General features: G+C 35.7%; 1 protein-coding gene and 1 long non-coding RNA gene across 3 annotated transcripts in view; both read left to right on the forward strand.

Moving 5' to 3' along the window:
- CFAP299 (cilia and flagella associated protein 299) overlaps positions 1-25,712 on the forward strand; it is a 515,701-nt gene that overhangs the window by 19,993 nt on the left and 469,996 nt on the right. The window lies entirely within an intron of this gene.
- Positions 342-16,764, forward strand: LOC118990408 (uncharacterized). The gene is made up of 3 exons (XR_005067219.1): positions 342-438; positions 9,297-9,299; positions 16,752-16,764. It is a non-coding gene; the product is annotated as an uncharacterized LOC118990408 (long non-coding RNA).

Below are 25,712 nucleotides of genomic sequence, written 5' to 3' on the forward strand. Positions count from 1 at the left end.
CCACCAATTTTGCAGACATCCTGGAGGGGCAGATGCAGGGGCTTGTCAGTTGGACAAGTGGGTGGCAGGATACAATCCAGAGCTTCAAGTAGCATGATTCCACTGGAACTGCCATCTTTATGGGTCACTTTCCATCCCTTGAAGCGAGACATGTTAGCACTTGGTTCCAGCATGTTATGGTTCTACCATTCCAACCAGTAACTGGTGCAAATGCTACGGTGTCAGAGTTGTAGCCTATTTTCTTGATGTAGGTGCCGACTTCTTTAACAATTTCCTCGTACCTCTTCTGGCTGTAGGGAGGCTCAGTTGAGTCCATTTTGTTAACACCAACCATTAGCTGTTTCACACCCAGTGTGCAAACCAGAAGGGCATGCTCACAGGTCTGCCCATTCTTGGAGATACCTGCTTCAAACTCACCAGCAGCAGCAGCAACAATCAGTACAGCACAATCAGCTTGAGATGCACCTGTAATCACCTTTTTGATAAATCCCTGTGTCCTGGAGCATCAACAATGGTCAGATAATACTTGCTGGTCTCAAATTTCCACATGGAGATACCAGTGATAATACACTCACATTCAGCTTTCAGTTTATCCAAGACCCAGGCAGGCTTGAAGGAGCCCGTCCCTATCTCAGCAGCCTCCTTCTCAGATTTTTCCATGGTTCTTCTGTCTATCCCGTCACGTTTGTAGATCAGATGGCCAGTAGTGGTAGGTTTCCCGGAATCTACGTGTCCCATGACCACAATATTGGTGTTGATGTCTTTTCCTTTCTCATTTTGGCTTTAATTTACTGGTGGTTTTCTTGACACTTGTGTTCTGGCAGCAAACCTGTTGCAAAAAAAAAAAGAGCTTAGTAATTTTTTAAAGCCGTTATCTTCCAATCTCTTAAAATTTTGTATCCAATCAAATAAGCATGAATACTATCAGATGAAATTCTCCATAAGTTCTTTTCTACAAGGTAGTTGTTTTTATTTCAAGTTTATTAGAATTATAGCTCTTTTAAACCAATAGTTGTATAGAACTCATTGAGAAATCATTTCAAACACAGCATTTTATACATCCAAATAAGATCTAGGTACAAAAACACTGAATGATGTTATTCTCTCCTATGTTCAAGGGTGTGACTAAATTAAAAGGTTATTTCAGGTAAACTTACTGAGTCAGAAAATTACACAGGGTTGGGCAAAAATAGGTTTACTGTTGTAATACAAATAAATAATATAATAATAAATAATAAAATAATAATAAACTATCTGTTTCTCATATTCACAACTATGAACTAACTTGTCCCCGCTCCTGTTTATTGGTAAATGCTCATGGTAAGTGTTCAAGTAGCTGAATACTGGAACATCAACAAAACCACACACTGAGTTTTTTCCTTCCTCCCTCCCTCCCTTCTGTCTCTTTCCATTTCTTTCTCTTATTTTACTTCTCTCTGTCTTTTTCTCAAACAAACAAGTAATTGGGTGCTACTGATTTTTCCAAGAAACATCATTATCTATCTCTATTCATGAACAGAAGTACAGTTGACTTTTCAGCAACCCAGATGTGAACTGTTCAGATCCACTTGTATGTAGATATTTATCAATGAATACAGTAAATGTATTTTCTCTTTTTTAATGATTTTCCTTAGTAACATTTGCTTTTCTCTAGTTTACTTTATTGTAAGAATGCAGTACATAATACATATAACATACAAAATAAGTGTAATTGACTAGTTGCATTATTGCTAAAGCTTCCAGTCAATAGTACACTGTAAGTAGTTAAGTTTTTGGAAAGTCAAGACCTTATATGAAGGTTTTCAACTATTGGACTGTTTGAGGTATCTGTGCCTCTAAACCTGATGTTGTTCAAGGATCAACAATATGTTATTATTCTTTTGTTGAATACTTACAGGGATTCTTTTGTTAATACTTACAATTAATTCTAACTCAGTAAGTAGGTCCATTGTTGAAATGAATTCTTTTTTAATTTAACATGTTGCTACCACTGCCACTTTTAGTTATGAAGCCTTAAGTTAGTTACAGAGCCTTAAGTTGAGTTACAGAGCCTTAAGTTTAGTTACAGAGCCTTAGCCTCTGTAAGCTTAAAATACATCTAGAAAGACTCAAAGGGAAAACTATGTGACAGAATAGAAAATTGATGAATAATCAAAAACAAATAAAATTCATATTTAAATGTTATAGCTATTTTTAGAATAGTACTTAGATTCTGTTTCTTTTTTGTTCTTAATTTGGCTCATGTTAAATTTTGTTGATTCACTTAAATAGTCATTCATAACTGCTTTGTAGGGAGATTCATAAATCTCTTTTAAGATTTACCTAAATTACTTGACCTCTACTGATTCCTTTGACAGTGATTTTGGATTATCCATTTCTTGAAAGGTTTCTTCCTTTGATTTTTATCACCTCATAACCTCTAATTTTTCTTTAATATTTGCTGTTGCTTACTAACTTTATCTTCTTCCTTTATCTCATTAATTTCAGTTTCTTCTAATAGATACATTTTTTGGGTTTTTAAAAAAGATTTATTTATTTATTTTTATTTTTAGAGAGAGGTGAAGGGTGGCAGGAAGAGAGGGAGAGAAACATCAATGTATGGTTGCCTCTCCCATGCCCCCTACTGGGGACCTGGCCCACAACCCAGGCATGTGCCCTGAATGGGAATTGAACCAGCAACACTTTGGTTTGCAGGCTAGCACTCAATCTATTGAGCGACACCAGTCAGGGCTTTTTAAAAAAAATCTCTTTCATATTCCACTATTTTCACATCTCAAATAATTTTATGTTTTCAGTTACCCAAATAAGATCTCTAATCCTGACTTATCTCCTGGGCTTTTAGTTCCATATCTATTTTTAAATATTAAGTTGTTAAGCTATTAATAAAGTACCAAAACAAAGTTTTATTACTTTTTTCTTATAGATTTCTTATTTTTTTCTGCTCCCATACAAAAATATCATTCAATTCATTTAATGCTATTAATACTTTTTAAAAACTCTGTAGGCTTTATATTTTAGAATATCTTCAAAATCTACTTGACAAGCAATCCTAAAGGGTAATTAGCAAAGGATTTCTGTTGATTCTTTTGCTTATAGTTGATCCTACATTCATACATTTTTAACTTTGCTACATTGCTAATCCAGTTTTTCTTTAGATGGACTTCATGTATTGTAATTTCTAACCTGATTGTTCAATCTCAATTTTTTCCTCCTCTAATACCATGCTGCCAGATCATGCTCCTGTGAAACAGCTTCCAAGACATCTTCCTCCTCCCATCCTTCCCTCTTTCTTTTTCTTCCTCTTTCTATCAACTCTCTAAATCTGCATTCCTGCAAAAGAATTTGAGGTGGTTTGTAAAGAAAATGTGAATACCTTATGGTGATAAAATTTTGTGAGGTAGAAAGAAGGACAAGTAAAAGTTGAAGAAATACAGTGAAACTGAAGTTGAGGTTAGTGCCCAAAATCTATGTCAGATTTGGGAAGATGATGGAAAGAGGAAAGTATTTTTGTTATGTAATTTATGTCCACCTGAAACAAGGCAACCACTAACCAGAAGTGTATATATACATGGTTCTAAGACCTGAAGGAGAGGAGAAGTCTTTCTTGACCTTTTTAGGGTCCCTGAATGTGCTTAAAAATTAAATAGAAATACAGAGATTAACAAAAAGGACCTGGATTTATGTATGTATGTATGTATGCATTATTTTTATTAAATGTATTTGGGTGACATGGTTAATAAGCTTATATAGGACTCAAGTGTACATTTGTATGATATATGATCTATGTATTGCATTGTGTGCTCACCAAAGTCAAATTGTCTTCCAGCATCATATATTTGGCCCCCTTTTTAAAATTTAATATATGTTTTATGTGACACAGGAGCCCTCATGAGGCTCCTGATAAAGATCTTTATGCTTTGTTTTGTGAAGGGTCGACAATTGTGGAGGAATGTAAGATGAAAAAGATTATGAGGTAATTTTCATAATACTGGGGAAAACTGGGCAATGCCTGTTTGTTCAGATTCATGTTGGTGTCCCTTTGTCTTCAGAGATAAAGTTGCTCCTTTCCTTTGGGTATAGGGAAGAATCCTCTACTTTGAGGATATAAAGATTATTTTAAGGAGGAAGAATAAGTAGGGATGAGAGCAGAGTGACCTTCTTGCTCCTACTTACAATAAGCAGCATGTCAAGTTGCCATATTTGGGGGTAGCATATCCTGAGCCCCATCAGAGCTGAGATTTTTTTCTCTAAATAGTTGCATGATGAGAACCTAGTATGGCAGAATAAACTATATTACCATCAACTTTTTCTAATGATAATACCAAGTTTTATAGAAAAAGTATTTAACTCTTGCCCTATAGGATCAGTAGGAATTTTTACCCATTTCACTTAGAACCTCATTAAGTGATTTACCTGATTTAGACTTACCTGATTGTGTATACCAAAATGTATCTTTCTTTATTGCTGGTTAAGCAAATATGTTGACCAATGATCTTAAATTAATGTTAACTAATTGCAAGAAAGAAACATTATTACCTTGGACAGACAAAAGAATCAGCTTTGGTACAACCTGTCTGTACCTGTGCAACAGCACACAAGATGTGGTAGGTGGAGTGACCCTCAGTCAACCAGCTGGAAGGAAGGACACACCAAAGAAAGACCAAACATCAATCAAAACCCAATTACATCCAGAGAACCAATGTAAATGGCATAAAGGGCATTCCAAGAACATCAAGTTCAGGAGATTGAGGGGATTGCACCAGTGAATCTCACAGGCATCCTACCACAGAAGTTTACACCACAAAATCAGGAAGTCAAACAGATCAATTGAAGAAGCAGAAGTCAACAAGAAGAATCTCACAAAAAATGGGAAGACACAGAAATAACCCCCAATTGAAAGGAAAAAAGGAATTCTCAGAAAGAGTGCTAAATGAAATAGAGACAAGTCAACTATCAGATACTGAGTTCAAAATAATGCTTGTAAGGAAGCTCAATGAGCTTATAGAGAATTACCAAAAACTACAAGGAAACTCAATGACCTCACTGCGAACTATATCAGCACTAAGAAGGACATAGAAACAACCAAAAAGGGCCATGAGGAAATGAAGAATACAATTTCTGAATTGAACAACACAGTAGAAGGAATCAACATCAGGCTAGATAAAGCAGAGGATCAAATCAGCAATCTGAAGGACAAGGTAGGAAAAAACTCCCAGAAAGAGCAAGAAAAGGAAAAGAGGCTCAGAAAGAACAAAGCAGTGGTAAGGGAACTGCAGGGAAACATGAAATGGAATAATATCTATATAATAGGGATACCAGAAGAAGAAGAAGAAGAGCAAGGGATAGAAAACCTGTTTGAAAAAGTAATGATTGAAAACTTCCCTAATTTGATGAGAGAAAAGTTACACAAATCCAGAAAACACAGAGGGTCCCAATCAAGAGGAACCCAAAGAGGCCCACTCTAAGATACACCATAATTAAAATGGCAAAATTCCAAGACAGAGAATCTTAAAGGCAGCAAGGGAGAAACAGAAAATAACATACAAGGGAGCCCTGATAAGGCTAGCAGCTGGCTTCTCAATGGAAACATTCCAAGCCAGAAGGGAATGGCAAGAATTATTCCAAGTAATGAAAAGCAAAGGCCTGCAACCAAGACTACTGTACCCAGCAAGGCTCTCAATCAAAATGGCAAGCCAAATAAGGAGCTTCTGAGACAAAAGAAGTTTCAAAGAATATACCTCCACCAAACCAGCACTGCAAGATATGCTAAAGGGTCTGCTTAAAGGAAGAAGAAGAAAAACAGTGAGAGTGGAATAGAGATGTGAAGGGGGGGGGCGAATAAATAAATACCTATCAATAATAACCTTAAATGTAAGTGGATTAAATGTTCCAATCAAAAGACATACAATAGCTGAATGGGTAAGAAATCATGACCCACACATATGCTGCCTACAAGAGATCCGCCTCAGAACAAAAGACCTACACAGATTGAAAGTGAACGGTTAGAAAAAATATTCCAAGCAAACTGACAGGAAAAAAAGCTGAAGTAGCAATACTCATATCAGACAAAATAGACTTCAAAACAGAGGCTATAAAAAGAGACCCAGAAGGTCACTTCATAATACTTAAGGGAAGAATCCATTAAGAAGACATAAATCTTATAAACACACATGTGCCCAACATAGGAGCACCCGAATATATAAGAAAAATCTTGGAGGACTTCTAGAAATATATAGACCATGACACACAATCATAGTAGGGGATTTTAACACCCCACTGTCAACAGTAGATAGATCTTACAAATAAAATATCAACAAGGATATTGTGGAACTGAATGATGCATTAGAGCAAATAGACTTAATGGATAAATAAATAAATAATATATACATATACATATACATATAAATCTATATGTGGATTATACATATAAATTATATATATAATATACATATAATATATATAGAACCTTTAATCCCAAAGAAGCAAAATACACATTCTTTTCAAATGCACATGGAACATTTTCAAAGATAGACAACATGATATGACACAAAACAAGCATCAACAAATTCAAGAAAATTGAAATCATATTAAGCATTTTCTAGACCACAAGAGCTTGAAACTAGAAAGCAATTTCAAGGAAAAAAATTCAAAAATACTCAAACTCATGAACACTGAATAGCATGCTATTAAACAATGAATGAGTTAATAATGAGATCAAGGAAGAAATCAAAAAGTTCCTTTAAACAAATGGAAATGAACACAAAACACTCCAAAACTTATGGGACATAGCAATAGCAGTCTTGAGAGAGAAGTTCATAGCAATATTGGGCCTACATAAAAAAGATCAAAACATTTCAAATAAACAACCTAACCCTACATGTACAAGAACTGGAGGAAAAACAAACAAAACCCAGAGTGAGTGAAAGGAAGGAAATAATCAAGATCAGAGCAGAATTAAATGACACAGAAACTAAAAGAACTAAGAGTCGATAAATCCAGGAGCTCGTTCTTTGAAAAGATAAACAAAATTGACAAGCTTTTAACTAGATTCATCAAGAAAAAAAGGAGGATCAAAATGCATAAAATTAGAAATGACAGAGGAGAGATTACAACTGATACCACAGAAGTACAAAGGATTGTAAGAAATTACTGTAAACAACTATGTGCCAAGAAATTTGAAAACCTGGGTGAAATGGATAAATTTCTAGAAAAATATAATCTTCCAAAACAGAATCAAGAAGAAAGAGAAAGCCTAAACACACCATTAATAGCTGGTGAAATTGAAGCAGTAATCAAAGAACTCCTGTCCCACAAAAGCCCTGGACTGTACAGTTTCACAGGAGAATTTCACAAAGCATTTAAGGAAGAGCTAAACCCTATCCTTCTCAGACTACTCCAAAAAATCCAAGAAGATGGAAGACTACCAAACTATTTTTAAGAAGCCAACATCATTCTAATCCCCAAAACAGACAGACAACAAAGAAAGAAGTAAACTACAGGCAGATATTGCTGATGAACATAGTCACTAAAATCCTCATCAAAATATTGACAAACCACATCCAGCAATACATTAAAAATATCATACACCATAATCAAATGGGATTCATCCCATGGATGCAAGGATGGCATACTATTTGCAAATCAATAAATATAATTCACCACATAAACAAAGGGAAAGACAAAAATCACATGACCATATCAATAGATGTGAAAAAGCACTTGATAAGGTATAGCACCCATTTATAACAAAAACACTCAGAAAAGTGGGAGTAGAGGGAACATACCTCAACATACTAAAGACCAGATATGAAAAACCTACAGCCAACATTATACTCAACGGGTTTAAACCAAAAGCTTTCCTATTAAGATCAGGAACAAGACAAAGATGTCTGCTTTCACCACTTTTATTCAACATTGTTTTAGAAGTCCTAACCATAGTGATTAGACAAGAAAAAGAAATAAAAGACATCCAAATTGGAAAGGAAGAACTAAAACTGCCATTATTTGCAGATGACATGATGGTGTACATAAAAAATGTATAGACTCCACCAAAAAAACTACTCTACTTAATAAGTGAATTTGGCAAAGCAATGGGATACAAACTCAATATTCAGAAATTGAAGGCATTTTTTTTGTACATCAACAACAAAATACCAGAAACAGAAATTAGGGGAGAATCCCATTTGCTATAGCAACAAGAAAAATAAAGTACCTAGGCATAAACCTAATCAATGAGTTAAGATACCTGTACTCAGAAAACTATGCAACACTGAAGAAAGAAATTAAGGAAGACACAAATAAGTGGAAGCATATACCATGTTCATTGATTGGAAGAATTAACATAACCAAATGTCAATACTACCCAAAGCAATTTATAGATTCAACACAATCCCTATTAAAATACCAATGAAATATTTCGCAGATACAGAACAAACACTTCACAAATTTATATGGAACCATAAATGACCCCCCAATAGCCACAGCAATTTTGAGAAAGAAGAACCAAGTAGGAGAGATCACCATACCTGATATCAAACTGTATTACAAGGCCACTGTAATCAAAACAGCCTGGTACTGGCATAAGAACAGACACATAGACCAATGGAACAGAATAGAGAGCCCAGAAATAAACCCACATCTTTATGGTCAATTAATATTCAACAAAGGGGACAGAAGCATAAAATGGAGTAAAAACAGCCTCTTCAACAAATGGTGTTGGGAAATCTGGGTAGCTAGATGTAAAAAAATAAAACTTGACCACCAACTTACCTGAAAATAAACTCAAGATGGTTAAAAGACTTAAACATAAGTGTGATACCATAAAAGCCCTAGAGGAGAACATAAGCAGGAAAATCTCAGATATACCATGCAGCAATATTTTCACTGATATGTCCCCTAGAGCAATGGACATAAAGGAAGGAATAAAAAAATGGGACTTCATCAAAATAAAAAGTTTCTGCGTGACTAAAGAAAACATCAGCAAAATAAAAAGGGAACCAACCATATGGGAAAATATGTTTGCCAATGATATCTCAGACAAGGGCCTGATCTCCAAAATATACAAAGAACTCATACTACTTCACTGCAGGAAGATAAACAATCTAATTAAAAAATAGGCAAAGGACCTGAACTGACATTTCTCCAAGGAAAACATATGGAGGCCCAAGGAAAACATATAAAAGGATGCTCAGCATCACTAGCCATCAGAGAGATGCAAATTTAAAGAACATTGAGATACCACTTCACACTGGTCAGAATGGCCATCATAAACAAATCAACAAACAAGTGCTGGCAAGGCTGTGGAGAAAAGGGAACCCCAGTACACTGTTGGTGGGAATGCAGACTGGTGCAGCCACTGTGGAAAACAGTATGGAACTTCCTCAGAAAACTAAAAATAGAACTGCCTTTGACCTGGCAATTCCACTGCTGGGATTTTACCCTTAGAATCCTGAAACACCAATTCAAAGAATCTATGTACCTCAATGTTCATAGCTGCACAATTTACAATAGCCAAGTTCTGGAAGCAACCTAAATGCCTATCAGTAAATGAGTGGATCAAAATATTGTGGTACATTTACAAATGGAATGCTATGCAGCAGGAAGAAAGAAAGAATTACCCTTCGAGACAGCATGGATGGAACTGGAGAGCATTATGCTAGTGAAATAAGCCAGGTGGTGAAAGACAAATACCATATGATCTCACCTATAAGTGGAACCTAATCAACAAAACAAATAAGCAAGCAAAATATAACCAGAGACATTGAAATAAAAAACAAACTGGCAGTAACCAGAGGACAGTGGGAAGGGAAATAACAGGGGGGAGAAGGAAAAGGGTTGTCAAGGAACATGTAAAGGACCCATGGAGAAAGCCAAAGTGGGTAGGATTGAGGGTGGGAGGTGGGAGTGGGCAAGTCGGGAGGAAATGATGGTGGCAAAATGGAGACAACTGTATTCAAACAACAATAAAAATGATAGAACAATATTAACCATCACAAATGTTGCCATTTGTTCTGTTGATCCAAATCATTCTGTCATTTCTGGTTTTCTTTCCCTCATTAAAATTCAGGAAGATGGGTTTTGTCTTAAGAATTTACATTGCTCCTGTGCTATTTTGTGTATCTACTTGGTTCTGCCCCAGTAAGACATTTGTAAAATGCAGCAGATGATCTTCAAGTGTTCGTAATGTAGTTAGGTTATAAGGCTCAAGAGACATCAAATCTGCTCAAGTTTTATTCAAAGTGTCTCATTTTACTAGTACTCTTTTCTTCCTAGGATTGTTTTCTTTTTTTATATTTTCCCTTACCAATTCCTTACCCATTCCTTAATTTCTCTACCCCGGACATATACACACACCCTAAACACATATATATGTTCCACTACCTGTTATCCATCGTTTCTACTGCCCAGAGGACCAGGTCATAGACCCTAAAAAAATGCTGACCAGAGGCATATACTCTATTTTTTCTCAGGAGGATTATGATGAGAATTAAAAGCAAAATTATTCAGTACTTTCAATATTACTCATAAGTTTTTGAGTGATATTGATTTTAGTTGATTTTAGAAAACCTTTGTTGACTTTATAGATAGAGTCTGACATTCAATTAGCAATGTTTAATTCACAATCTATGAATGAATCTGTCAAGTTATTCTATCAGTGCCTCAGACTCCTTTTGTCTGCATTTTTAATACTGTGATCTTTGGAATGCTGGGTGATTTTGAAAACAGTACTATTTTCAGAGATGACAGGAAAAACACCGATCTAGTGATCAATCAGAAGGAAAAGTCTCATGCATGATTTAGGAGAGGTGATGAAGGGAAGGAAGGAAATTGTACAGAAAAGTTAATACATGAGCCAAGAATATCGAAGATGTTTGTTTGAGAAAACAAGCGTGATTTCATGCCTCCCACTTCCTTTTAAATTTAAGATCCTCAGGAACATAGAGTCGAATAGATTGTACTCCTCATTGCATAGCATGCTACCGAGTGCCTGCTAGCCTCCTCCAGTAAAAAAATTTTATGAATTTGAGTCAAACTGACAATATACACTAGGGAGCAAGATCTCAAATGCTCCCCAAGCTCCTTTTTAATGAAAATATTTTTAATGTTTTCTTTTTTTATCATCCCATTTTCAAGCACATTTCTCTTCCTCTTCTCCTTATACACCTACCTTACAATACTTATTTCTCTTGCTTTCTATCTCTCACATAATTATTTACATACATGATTTCTAGAAAAAATTATTTGGGGAAGTAGGATTTCAATGTAGGTAATCATATCATTTGCAAATAATAATAATTTAATGAAATTTAATCATTTTTCTTAATTTCTTATATTTTTATTGTCCTTGTAAGTTACTCCAGTATATGGGTAGGTAGGTGGAAGTGTGGATAGTGAGCTTTCTTATGTTACTCCTCATTTTGTTTTATTGATTTTCTTTACTTTTTAAAAATCTATTGATTTGAGAATGAGGGAGATGAGATGGGAGAGAGAGAGAAAGAGAGAGAAAATTTGTGTCCACTTATTTATGTACCTACTGGTTGATTCTTGTATGTGCCCTGACCAAGGATCAAACATGCAACCTCGGCATAACAAAATGACACTCTAACCGACTGAGCTACCTAGCCAGGGCGTGTCTCCTTTTAAGAGGATAGTGTCTGCTCTTTCTCTGCTGAGAGTGGTGTGTGTGTGTGTGTGTGTGTGTGTGTGCACATGCGCCGTGTGTTTGGCATGGAAAGGGACTATATGCAGTTAGCTGAAATGGGTGATGTTTTGTCCCCCTTTTTAAAGGGCTGAAAGATATTTAATTTCTAATAATAAACTATCCATACATTCTTGGGAGAAACTCAATTTTTTAATTATCTTTAGTATTCATTGTTGGGTTCACTTAGATAATAATTTTTCTGGATCGTCTCTAGGATTTTTCTACCAAAATTATCTGTTGTTCACTTTTACCTGATACCATCATAACAAACAACTGTCTGTTCAGAGTTTTCCCTCCTAGCCTCCTTTTATACCTCTGGGGTTCAATCAGTCTTTCATAAGCCCCACTTTTAAAGTCTAAGGAATGATTAAAATACAGCCAACTAATTGTAGCTCTGCTTATGGGCCATTATCATTAGCTCTGGAATTAAAAAACAAAAGAAATCCCCAGCTGTTTCTAAATCTGTAGTCCAAGTGAGAGTTCTGTGGTTAGAGTGGGCAAATACCAGAGCAGAAACTCAGTAGTAGCTGAGGGGTGAAGGAGAAGTGGAATACATGTTGGCTTTAACTGTGCCAGGGTATCAGGGATCCATAGAACTATAAGACTGGCAGAAAATGCTTATTTGAGGGCAAAGGCTTGGTTCTTTCCTGGAGACATCAAGATCTACGGTCTGTGTAAAACGTATTCTGGTACCACATTGGCTGAGTTAGAAGCAGTTTTACTTCGTGCCTCCTTTGTTTAAGTGATAACAAAAATAGCTAACATTATTAAACACATACTAAGATGCAGACATTTAATACTAAAATCCTTTTTATAGTATTTACTATATGACTTTATAATATTCACTTTATAGTAAATGCTATAGTATTTACTATATTTAAGTATATTCTATATATTCTTAATCGTGTAAGTCATATGACCAAGCATGTACTAAAGTGAAGTCATAAGCACCAAGTGCTACTTGACAATATTGGGTTTGGAAAGGAAGTCTGGAAATGTAGGCTTATCTTTATCAGAATCCAAGTAGCTTTTTTCAATAACTCTGAGTAGTAAATTGGGCACTAGAACTTTTTGATGACTGAACATTCATGTCCTTAATATATTTACTTTAACACAATATTAAATCAGTTCTGAAAAGGGGCAGGTGTGTTTGGGTAGCCTTTCTCTCTTAAGTAGTGAATTTGTAACATTAGCAAAAATGTTTTTGCACCTGGATTTGGACAGCAATAACAAACTTTCTCAGCCTGAGAGTAAATTTGGACTCCTTCAAAACTTTCTTTCTGTGATTTTAAAATATTCTAATTCTAAATAGTTATGGAAAAGCTAACAGCAATGAACAAGTAAAATTCATTTACATAGGTGAAACAAAACATTCCAATTTAATAGGGATTGCTGCTCTTTGTAACAGTGATCTGCAAACAAAGGGGGCTAGTACAGTAGAAGCAATGATCTGTTTGTGGAATCTGAGGCTCTTATGGATAGGTTTAAAATGATTCTTTTTTAGTCACTTTTTGTTATTGTTTGAATACAGTTGTTCCCATTTTCCTACCACCACTGTCCCCAGCCCCACCCACCCTCACCCCCACCCTCAATCCTACCCCTTTCTGGCTTTGTCCATGGGTCCTTTATTATATGTTCTTTGACAACCCTTTCTTTCCATCTCCCCTCCCCTCTGATTACTGCCAGTTTGTTCTTTATTTCAATGTCTGGTTATATTTTGCTTGCTTGTTTGTTTTGTTGATTAGGCTCCACTTATAGGTGAGATCATATGGTGTTTGTTTTTCACCTCCTGGCTCATTTCACTCAGCAGAATGCTCTCCAGTTCCATCCTTGCTATGGCGAGGGATGGGAGCTCCTTCTTTCTAATGATTCTTGTTTCCAACCCCTCTCTTTTTTTAAAATATTAACTGATAGTTCTGATTTTTTTCTTTTGAGAACATGAATCTTCTTCTTAACATAGACTCTATACCGACTGTTCTTTTTGTTCAGAAAATTCTTCTGCCTGATTAATCATTGTATGTTTGGTGCCATTTTTGTCATTCAGACCACAGTGCATATCAACTCACAACAAAGGCATTCTCTAGATTGTCATCGCAACCAGCCGCCCAGTCACTTGCCCTTACATGGCTCTATTTTTCCCCTGAGGTCTTATTACCTAATATGTTTTTGTTTGTATTGATTGATTGATTGATAGATGTATGCAACCTTATTCCTCAGCTACATGTAAACTCTGCATGAGCAGGTATCTTTTTCCCCTTGCTAACCACCGTCTCACCGGAGTCAATCATACTGGCTAATAAATAGTAGGTTCTCCACTACCAGTTGGAAAAATGGCTTTTTGATTCAGGGTTTGCAGTGCCAGTTGCTGGATCCATTATGGACAAGGCAGCAGAGAGATATTTTGTCATTCAGTCTGCAACACGAATGCTTATCCAGCTTTGACAACAATGCTTATCCAGCATTATCCTAGGTATGGAACCCACGGCCTCGCCTGAGCTCTGGGATTTCACTCATGCAATGTGAACCTGCATCATTAAAAAAAAATCACATCCCCAAAACCTACACCTACGTGTATTTTTTTAAACTTACTTTCACATGTAATTATATACTTAAACATGGAAATCAAGCAAATATTAAAAAATATATGTGTTTAATGTATATTATTATGAAACAGACTGGGATTAAAATTGCAAAACTCAAACCAGACTTAAAATGTAATGAGGACTCACCATTTTCATAAATTTATTGATGAAAATTTATTGACTTTAAATTTTAACCTTTTTTTGTAACTTGTTTACAAGATATACCTATAAAGTCTGTCAGATTATATCATTTTTATGTCAGAAGAAAGTTAATTTCTACATACATATGGAGAAAACATGTTTTTCAGAATGTCATCAAAATATAAATGTTGCTGGTTATTTTGTGGATTGTATGAATTTTGATTTTGTTTTCACAGCTTTTCTATTTTAGTTTTATAGAAGGTAGAAAAATGTTCTGGAGCTGTGTGCCTCTAAATTTGATCCTCACTGACAGGGCAGGATTATTTGAAGCACCTGAAATCTGATATAAGCCTTGGAGAAAGATACCACAAAATGATAGTATATATGGTTACAAAGCAAAGAGGATTAGAAAGAGCAATATATTTTTGGAAAATAGGGCAGGCGCACCACTTGGAATGTTTTATCAGGAGAGGGATACAGAAGTGAAAAGTAATCCTTCTGCTTTATTTGGCATTATTGCTGTGTTCGATTTTGGTCTTTTCATTTGGCAAAGGCTATATGGAGATTCTGGAGAAGGTCCAGCGAAGATCAGCAAAAGTGATGTAAGGAATGGGGACTAGCTCCTAAGAGAGGGCTCAATGGGATCAGAACTGTTTAACTTGGAGAAGGCAAGACCAAGGGGTGATTTAACTGTCTTCAAGTATTTGAAAGGTTATTATATAAAAGATGCAGAACAGATGTTCCTTACTTCCACAGGAGACCAAATAAAGGGAAATACTTTTAAATTGCAGCAAGAGAAAAAGTTCAGTTGGTCATAAAGATGGACAGAAGTATAAAAAAGGATTAAACACTGAAACAGGTAACCAAGGAATACAGGGAAGTTCTGTCCTTAGAGATCTTTAACACTAGGAATAGATAGCCAACTGCCTTGATGGTTTGTCTATCCACCTCTGTGCAGGGACCTACCCTGTATCTATTCTTCAAACTCTTCTAACTCCGAGATTCTAGGCGTGTTGTTTCCACTCTCTTGGCGTTGCCTGGAAGACAGGAGTATTTATCCAAAGATGCAAGCTAGGATTCAACAGAGGCAGAGATGAAAGAGCTACCTAGTGTTCCCCTGAGTACTTGTTCTCCTCCTAACTTCATAGGAATTCATGACTGGACCAGAATGGAGAAAGTATTTCTCGCCTGTTCGTTTGTAGAATTGTAGTATATGTAGCCTTTCTGTTCTGAGTTTTCCAAATCTGTAGTGATAATTCAGGAAGTTATAGTAGCTACTGTTATACGGAAGGTCAGGTGTTGCATTCAATTATCCCAGTCACAGGGTGGTGGTATGTTTCTCTTTTCACAGATAGAGAAACTGAGACTTAGAAAATGTAGTCATTAGCTTATGTTCCTTCAGTGAGTTAGTGACAAAGGCAGGATTCAAAGCTTGACCTTCTTGACTTTTTGTTCTATTCTAAGGAGAAGTTTTATGTATTTAGAAGCATTCTTCATTGGCACTGGCAGATTTTGTTAATATCAGTAATCAGAATGAGCTCAAAAAGTAATCATCTCCACTGGGAAAATAAGGAAATATGTGTCCCATGAACGAGGACCAGTGCTGGAGTAAAATTTGGTGATGTTTTGGGACATGTGTCATAATTCAATTGTCCCCCTCTACCAGAGCAACACTTTATGTAGCCAAGGGCAGTTATTTCCTTTGCCCATTTGATCCATAATTAAGACGATTGAATGGGGGCTTTATGAATCATGAAAGCTTTACAATTCAATTAAGCTTTCGAGTTTGATCAGCTAGACTAATGAAAGACATGAGTGATGTGGGGTATTGAAAACTTACACAATTAAGATAAAAATTGATAATATAACTCTTTTAGAGGAAGGTTAAATAAATAGCAATTTGGCTTGCTTTCTGTATGGCAATATGACAAGTATTAATCTAAAAGCTCTGCAGGTATTTTCTCATCTGATCCTCATAAACATCCTCTGAGTTTTAAGGGCTTGAATTAGGCCCCTTTTATGGAATAAGAAATGGAGTCACAGACAGCCCTGGCTGGTGTGGCTCAGTGGACTGAGTGCTGGCCAGCGAACCAAAGGGTTGCTGGTTCGATTCACAGTCAGGGCGTATGCCCAGGGTGTGGGTCAGGTCCCCAACAGGAGGTGCGCAAGAGACAACCACACATTGATGTTTCTTTACCTCTCTTTCTCTCCTCTTCCCCTTCTCTCTAAATGCAAATAAATAAAATCTTAAAAAAAGAAAAGAAACTGTCTCACAGACAGGTTAAGTAACTTACCCAGGGTACCCAGATAGAAAATTGAAGAGTTAGGATTCACACCCAGGCAGTCTAGTGACAATGCTTTAAGCCTTAAACTGTGCGGTCTGTCTATTTGAGACCACTTGCTTGTACAGAATCTCTTAATGGTCATTTCAACTGTCCCAGGCTTTTTGTGCCTTATTTCTAATTAATATCTGAATCAACATACAATTCTTACTTTTTGCTTATTAAACACTAATCACAAAACTTTACAATTCAAATAAATATGTTTGTTATAAGCTAGTACTAAGAGAATGTGTTTTGCATGACACACTTTGGGATAAAAGTTAACCACGCAAAATCCCTTTGTTAAGAAACTTACAATTCAGAGAGGAGAGTAATGCATAAATTCAACTAAATATATTGCATAAAGCAGAATGTGCTAAGTTGTACAAGAGAAGTATAAACAACATATCCCAGAAGCACAGAGGAGCGAGATTAATTTAAGGTGCCATGAACCTTGCTTTAGGGAGAGAGAACTAAAGGATTTGTATTAAATAGGACAACTATGAAGTATGGGGGACACAGACAATGTGCAGTATGAGATACAGGGCCATGCTTGACAGCAGCTTTTCCCTTTGAGATTCGAGGGCATGCAGTGACATGTAGATACATAGCTCCATTATATGGTGGATCATGAACATCAGGAAACAACAGCTTCACAAACACACATATCCACCCATCTCTTTATTCATTCTTTTATCAAATCTCTGGTTAAAGTAATCTCAGTTCATTGGGATGGTGACTATGTTTCTTAAAGAACATTCCTTTTTCCATCTCAAGAAAATTAAAAATGAAGTACTAAAGTGTTTAAGAGTCAAAATTATAGCATTAATATCTGTGTGTTAAGGAAAAATCTGTTCATATTTAGTACTACGATTGCTTAAAATGAGTAAAATTTCAGCCTTTTGGAATAATAGTCTAGTAACTTCAAATTAAAATGTGTAATTGAGAAATTGGTTTCAGCTTGTGATTTTTTTAACATTTTTAATTAAAAATTAAATTTATTGTGGGTAACATTGGTTAACAAGATCATATAATTTTCATGTATACATTGTAATTTGACATCTTGTGTACTCTATTGTAAGATCACTACCTGAGGTCTAGTTTCCTTTCATTATCAGTTATTTCACTCCTTTACCCATTTTGCTCTTCTCTATACCCTTTCCCTTCTGGTAATCACCATTTTGTTGTCTGTATCTACGAGTTTGTTTTTCTTTGTTTTGTTAGTTTGTTAGTTTTTGTTTTATATTCCACATATGAGTGAAATCACACAGTTTTTGTCCTTTTCTATCTGATTTATTCACTCATGTTATTACAAATGGCAGTATTTCATCTTTTTCATGACTAAGTAATGCTCCTGTGTGTGTGCACATGTGCACGTGTATATGATATGTCAGACATCGTTAGCTAATCATTCATCCATGGTCTTAGGTTGTTTGCATGTCTCAATGCTGCAATCAACATATATTTACAAATAAGCATTTTCATATTTTTCAGGTAAATATTTGGAAGAGAAATTTCTGCGTCATATGGTAGTTCTATTCTTACTTTTTTTTTGAGGAACCTCCATACTGTTTTCCATGGTGGCTACAATAATTTGTATTCCCGTCAATGATGTATGAGCATTCTCTTTTCTGCACACACTCTCCAACACTTATTGTTTCTTGTGTTACTAACAATGGCTGTTTTTAACTGATGTGAGGTGTTATCTCATTGTGGTTTGATAACTTGTGATTTTATGTATAAATGTTTCTAAATTTTCATATTGTATTGGAACATTTAAGAGAGCTTAAGATTGCCCTTTTGTGTGTTTAACTTACTAAGTGTACAAAAATAACTTCATTACTTTGGAAAATTTTTTCTGAGTAAGACAATCGAACTATTATATCAAATATTATAAATCATATCAAATATTATAAATTATATTGAATTTATAAGTGCTCTTTAATATATTTGAAAGTATTTAATTGTGCAGATAGAGTCTAATGTCAATGAAAGGCTGCTTAAATAGACCCTTAAAGATTTCTAGTCTTATAACAAAGATTTATCAGTGTAATTTAAAGGTTAGAGAAAAAGGTGGTTTGAGTCTACATAATTTTGTTTGCATCCCAAAGCCACCTGTGTAGGCACATCAATAATATGGGTAAAAGTCTAATCGGGTTGGGTTTAAGAGAGACTGGGAGGAGTGTAATTTAATAGTGAACGGAGCTCATGGACCCAGTTCAAACGTGTTGCCAGTAGTTGTCCAAGAATCAAACTCAATTTTATCTGTACTTTTTTGTATTCCTGCCAACAATGAATGTGAGTTCCTATTGCTACACATCTTCTTTGGCTTTTGGTGTTGTCAGTGTTCTGGATTTTGGCTATTTCGACAGGTGTGCAGAGGCATACCATTATCATTGTAAATTGTATTCTCCTTATGATACATGATGTGGAATGTTTTTTTTTGTATGTGTATTTGCCATTTCTATGTTTTCTTCAGAGAAGTATCTGTTAGGATCTTTAGCCAATTTTTAAAAAATGAGGTCATTTGTTTTTTTGTTGTTTAGCTTTAAGAGTTCTCTATATATGTTGGAAAACAGTCCTTCAAGTGTGAGTTTGGGGGGGGGTTGCCTATATTTTCTTCATGTCTGTGGCTTCTTCTCATTCTCTTTCTGCTGGCTTTTTGAAAAACATTCTTTTCTCAAAGGTTGCTGAAAGCAAGTACAAATTGTTAGTAGTATAAATGCTAGAAAATCAGTTGAATACTCATATTTTAGAAAACCTGACATCCCAGGGTTATTAAACAGTTATATCAGAAGCAACTTAGTTATGGAATATCTTTATGATGTTCCATATAGACATCATGATGTATTTAAATGGAAACTTGACTTCACCATTTAAAATTTTTGTTTTGTTATATAGGTTAAGACTGTGTTTTGATTGTAATTTACCTTAGACATGTTTTGTTTTCATTTTTACATTTTTTGGTTAGGTTTTGACAAAAAAGCTCCTATCCTTTACTTGAAGGTTTATAATTTAGGACATGTAGCAGAAAATATGTTAAAAGCAGACATACACAATATAAAATTTCACTATACATACAGTGGCAGGGTTATTTGTTAATATGACATTTTAGAGCTATATAATTTTGCCTATCAGAAACAAAAGAAATATAGCAAGTTTCTCTTTGGCATTTCAACATCTTTCCATAAACTTTATCCTACCAATTACCGACGAGTAAAATGAAGACAACTCTCAAAAGATGCTATTATAATGAGCAAACAAGGTAACATGTAAAGATATGTTATCAATTGCATCAATGTTATAATTATTGACTTAAATATTAATTTATAATGATCACCCACATGTAGATGTTAAAGCCTGGGGGTTTGGTAGAGGCTCATAACATTGACATTGGGAGAAGGAGAGGATGATGGCAGGAGTTCTATCACAACAGCTTCCCAACAGTAAAACAGGCCCATGCTGGGACATGAGATCAGGATAAACACTCTGATGTCGCAGTGGTGGCTCTTTCCTCCAGGTTGTAGTCAGTGTGTGTGTGTTTCTATTTTGACAATGACAGGTCATTTTTACTATTAGAGAAGGATTAGTTTCACATTTGGGTGGTGCTTTGAAATCCAATCATATTTCATATTCCGCTATAGTAGAGTGTAATGCTTCGTACCCAAGATGCAGGGTGATGTGTTGTGATGTAGAGAGTTTTTCACAATGAAATGGATATAACGTGCCCCATGATTCTGATTCTGGGGCTCTCAACACCTGTGTTCGCCCTTAGATTTTCGTATCCTGTTTTTGTCTCAGTAAAACACAGCTCTAGTTTGGCTTCTAATAGCTCAGAACCCCTAATGACTTCTCCTCCATTTTTCTAGCATACTTTTCCCATCTAATTCCCCATAACTCCCCTTCACATTTATTTTCAGCAAAATGAGTTGCTCTCTGTGCCTCACATGGGGCTTAGACTGCCCTTCTTTGCCTTTTCACATTCCTTTGTTTGCTCATTTGGTGAATAACTATGTGTCAGGGAACAGTTTTGTTCTGACTAAGATGACCTCTTTCTTAATCTCCTCTTATGTAATCCTGCCCACTATTCAGAGCCCAGCTGAAACATGTGTTTTTTAAATGTTAATATTGTTTTATTTTTCAATGACAGTTTACATTCAACGTTATTAGGTATTAGTTTCAGTCAATGTACAGCATAGTGGTTAGACAATCATGTACTTTACAGTGGTCCCCCAGTACTTCAAGTACCCACCTGACCCCACAAACACTTATTACAAAATTATTGACTATGTTCCCTATGTTGTTCCCTATCTCTGTAACTATTCTGTAACCAGCAATTGATATACACAATGGAATACTACTCAGCCATAAAAAGAATGAACTCTTACTTTTTGTGATAGCATGGATGGACCTAGAGGGTATTATGCTAAGTGAAATGAGTTGGACAAAGACAAATACCATATTGTTTCACTTACATGTGGAATCTAAAGAACAAAATAAATGAGTGAAACAGAAAGAGGCTAATAGATGCTGAAACACTTCTTGAAGCCTTCCTTTGATGTACCTTGATAGCCCCATTTGCCTCTTCTGGAACCTCATGCCATAATATTATATTATTTGTACTTTTCCTAATAAAAAGTCACATTCAGTTTTGCATTAGCATTTTTTCTGTAAGGCATTTAAAACTTCTGTTAGATTGTAGTCTGCTTGAGGACACACACTACACAGTTTCAGTTCCTCTGCTTTCCTTGGAATCCTAGCGTGGTACTTTGTAGATTGTCAGAAGCACTTGTGGAATAAATAACCAAAGGTATATTATTTTAAAGCAGTTTAAATTCAAACTGGTTTCTATGTCGAGAAATTAGAAAACCAATATATCTGGTGCTTTATGATATTTTGTGGTCTTGGTACAGCAACATTCTAAATAATTAGCATTTACTGATTACTTATATTCCCATGAATTCTTATTTCCTGATGTCTTATATTCCCCTTACTTAAAATGCATAGACAAGAAAGATAAATAGGAAAAAAGCTATAGAGAATAATTTAAAGTAAGCTAAGTCGAGTTTTGAACCTGGGTTTTCCAAACTCCTTGGAGAGGGGAATTCCATGAATGGACTTTAGAGGGTTTGGAAATTCCATGATATTATATGTATAACTTGTTGTGGGTATGTCAGTAATTTTTCTCCAGTTCCCAAAGGCATCCTTTTACATGGAAACAAAACTACACAAAACACCAATTCCAAAAAACTCAATGTTTTAATCAGACTTCTTCATCCTTCTACTTTATCCTGGCATTTCAAAATAGTGTCATTATATGTGAAAGGCTTTTGTGAATATGAATTCTATATGCAATTTAATTTTAGAGATTATGGCTATCAACACAACTCCATGCCATAGAAACAGTCATGTAGTATAGTTTGGTAGGATACCATTCACTAGTAAAAGTGAATGTCAAGGTTGCCTTTTTTCTCCATTTTAATGAGATAAAATATAAAAATATGAAGACAACAGTCTCAAAGGTTGGTATGCAGTTATGAAAGAGCATGTTATTTGTTTCCGAAATACTACAAGAGACTGAAAAAAATGCTGCCTTGCTTAAGGTTGGCTAAAGCGTGAGGAAACAGATAATGCAATGACTCTGGAATGATGCTTTCATCCACTGAATCTGTACTCATAACTATCCACTATGATTCAGTGTCGTATAAAACTTTTAATATTACAAACCTAATAGGAAACAGGCCTCTGCAGTTTAGGGAATAAATAGTCTTACCACTTAGTAATCTAAAAAGCATTGTTTCTTTCTGGTGCTAACCAAATTAAAAGGAATTCCTCAGCTTAGTGATCCACAACATGGTAGAGACTCCATTTTTAACTGCATCTTCTAGGACATTCACACACAGACCCTTAGTTCCCTACAAGAGAGATTCCTTAAGGGGTCTTGCACTTTTTCAATTTTCTGCTTCTTCTTATCCTATTGTTTTTTTTCTTAAATGGAATAAACTTTATTTACTTATTCAGCCAGATTTTTAAAGTAAGTATGCTATGCTAAGACTGAGAATCATGGATTTAATGATGAGTAAGATGTAGTCTTCAGACAGCTAACCCTGCCCTGGCCATATAAATAATTAAGTAGAATAAAGTATTAGTAGACGACCAATATGTTTGTTTGATATACATGTATAGTAAAAGTATCCAGGCAGAAACAAATAGTGTTTTACGTGAAAACCTATATAAGATAGGACTCACAGTCATTGCTGCAAAACCTGTACTTCCATCACTATGTAAAAACGACAAGGTAAATAAACACATATGCCAACATTTGGAAAATATTTTTACTTATGTACCATTTTTTTTAAAAGCATTTTATTGATTACACTGTTCCAGTTTTCACAATTTTTCCCCTTTGCCCCTTCTGCCTGGCACTGCCCTTCTCTCTAGCGATCCTTGCCTAATTCATGTCCATGGGTCATGTATACAAGTCCTTCAGCTAATCCATTTCCTATACTGTTCTTAACATCCCCCAGCTATTCTGTACCTACCAATTATGCTTCTTAATTCCTGCACCTTTTCCCCCATTCTCCCCCTCACATCTGATAAACTTCTAAGTGATCGCCATATCTATGATTCTGTTCCTGTTCTGGTGGTTTGCTTAGTTTGTTTTTTTAGATTCAGTTGTTGATAGTTGTAAATTTGTTGCCATTTTAAAGTTCATAGTGTTGAACATCTTCTTCTTCTTAAATAAGTCCCTTTAACATTTCATGTAATAATGGCTTGGTGATGATGAACTCCTTTAGCTTTACCTTGTTTGGTAAGTACTTTGTCTTCCCTTCCATTCTACACGATAACTTTGCTGGATACAGTAATCTACATTGTAGGTCCTTGCTGCTCATCACTTTGAATACTTCTTGCCAGTCCCTTTTTGCCTACAAAGTTTGTTTTAAGAAATCAGCTGATAGTCTTATGGGAACTCCTTTGTAGGTAACTCTCTGCTTTGCTCTTACTACTTTTAAGATTCTCTCTTTTTCTTTAAGCTTTAGCATTTTAATTATGATGTGTCTTGGTGTGGTCTTCTTTGTGTACAACTTGTTTGGGACTCTCTCTGCTTCCTGGACCTGTATGTCTATTTCCTTCACCAAATTAGGAAAATTGCTTTTATTATTTTTTTCAAATAAGTTTCCAATTTCTTGCTCTTTCTCTCCTTGTCAGGCACCCCTAAGACTCATATGTTGATACATTCAGAACTGTGCCGAGGCTCCTTAGCCTTTCCTCATTGTTTTGAATTCTTTTTTCTTCTTGCTCTTCTGGTTGAATGTTTATTTCTTCCTTATTTTCCAAATAGTTGATTTGAACCTCAGCTTCATTTCCTTCACCGTTGGTTTCCTGTAGATTTTTCTTTATCTCACTTAATGTAACTTCATTTCTGCCTGGGTCTTTTTTTATGTTGTTGCCATACTCAATGAGTTCTTTGAGCATCCTAATAACCAATATTTTGAACTCTGCATCTGTAGGTTGGCTATCCCCATTTCATTTTGTTATTTTTCTGAGATTTTGTTCTGTTCTTTCATTTGGGCCATATTTCTTTGTCTCCTAGATTTGTCAGCCTCCCTGTGTTTGTTTCTGTGCATTAGGTAGGGAGAGCTGCTTCGACTCCCTGTCTTAGTAGAATGGCCTATTGCAGAAGAGACACCTGTAAATGATGTGGAACAGAGCCTTTGGTAATCATGAGGGTGGGGCAACATGTTTCACCATTTTGTGTCCCTGTGTGGGAGGAGAGCTCTGAGAGAGGATAGTGAGAAGGGACAGTGCTGGCTTCAGGAGGTTTGCCCAGCACTCACACTATTTCCAGTCATTTCAGTTTCTACCTGTATGTGACTGATGCCCTTCTAGCTCTTGCCCTGGTGCTGAATCCCAGAGGCAGTGTGTCTATCTAAGTTCTATGCCTATGTAGGGCCTTTAAAAGGAGTTTTCTGAAGATCTGAGCATTTCTTTCACTGCCCAATGCCCACTGGTTTTTACAGCCCGAAGCTGTGGGGACTTATCTTCCTGTTGCCACTACCATGGTGTATGTGGTCTGGCATGGAGCTGGGATCCCTCACTCCCGAGGTGTCCCTTCTGATTTTTATCTACTACGTGTGACTGTGGAACCGCCTGTTTGGCCTCCTCTCCGTGCCTCTTCACTTGTCTCTGCCTCTCTGCCCTTTTTTGCATCTCCACCCCTCCTACCCATTGGATGAATGTAGCCTCTTTAAATCCTTGGATGTTGGACTTCCCTACAGTTCCATTTTGTGATGGTTCTGGGTGACATTTGTTTTGAGGTATAGCTGTAATTTTTTTGTAGCTGTGTGAGGAGGCAAAGCATGTTTACCTATGCCTCCATCTTGACTGGAAGACTCTGTGCCTTTTTTGAACACATTATTTAAGAAGTATTCTATATGGTAAACTAATATTTGACTAGGGAGATAAGAACACCCAGTGGACAAAAGACAATTTGTTCAATAAATGATGTTGGGAAAATTGGATATTAGCTTGTAAAAAATAAAACTTTTAACTACTATCTTACACCACTCATGTAAATGAACTCAGATGGATTAAAGGCTTAAATGTGAGACCAGAAACTATAAAGCTCTTGGTAGAAAACATAGGAAAAAAATCTTCTTGAGATTTTGACAGTGCTTTTTGGATATGACACCTAAAGCACAAGCAAAAATAAAAATAGACATGTGGGGCTACAATAAGCTTAAAGGTTTCTGCAGAGCAAAAGAAATAATCATCAAACTAAAAAAGCAACTTACTGAATGGAACAAATATTTGCAAATCATATATATGGTAAGGAGTTAGTATTCAAAATATATAAAGAACTTACAGAACTCGGCAGCAAAAAGCAAATAATCCAATTAAAATTGAGTAGAGGACCTGATAAAAATATTTTTCCACATGTGATATATGAATGACCGACAGTACTTG

Source organism: Sturnira hondurensis, unplaced genomic scaffold (assembly GCF_014824575.4).
Source record: "Sturnira hondurensis isolate 20B ecotype Veracruz unplaced genomic scaffold, ASM1482457v3 Scaffold0007036, whole genome shotgun sequence".
Classification (NCBI taxonomy): domain Eukaryota; kingdom Metazoa; phylum Chordata; class Mammalia; order Chiroptera; family Phyllostomidae; genus Sturnira; species Sturnira hondurensis.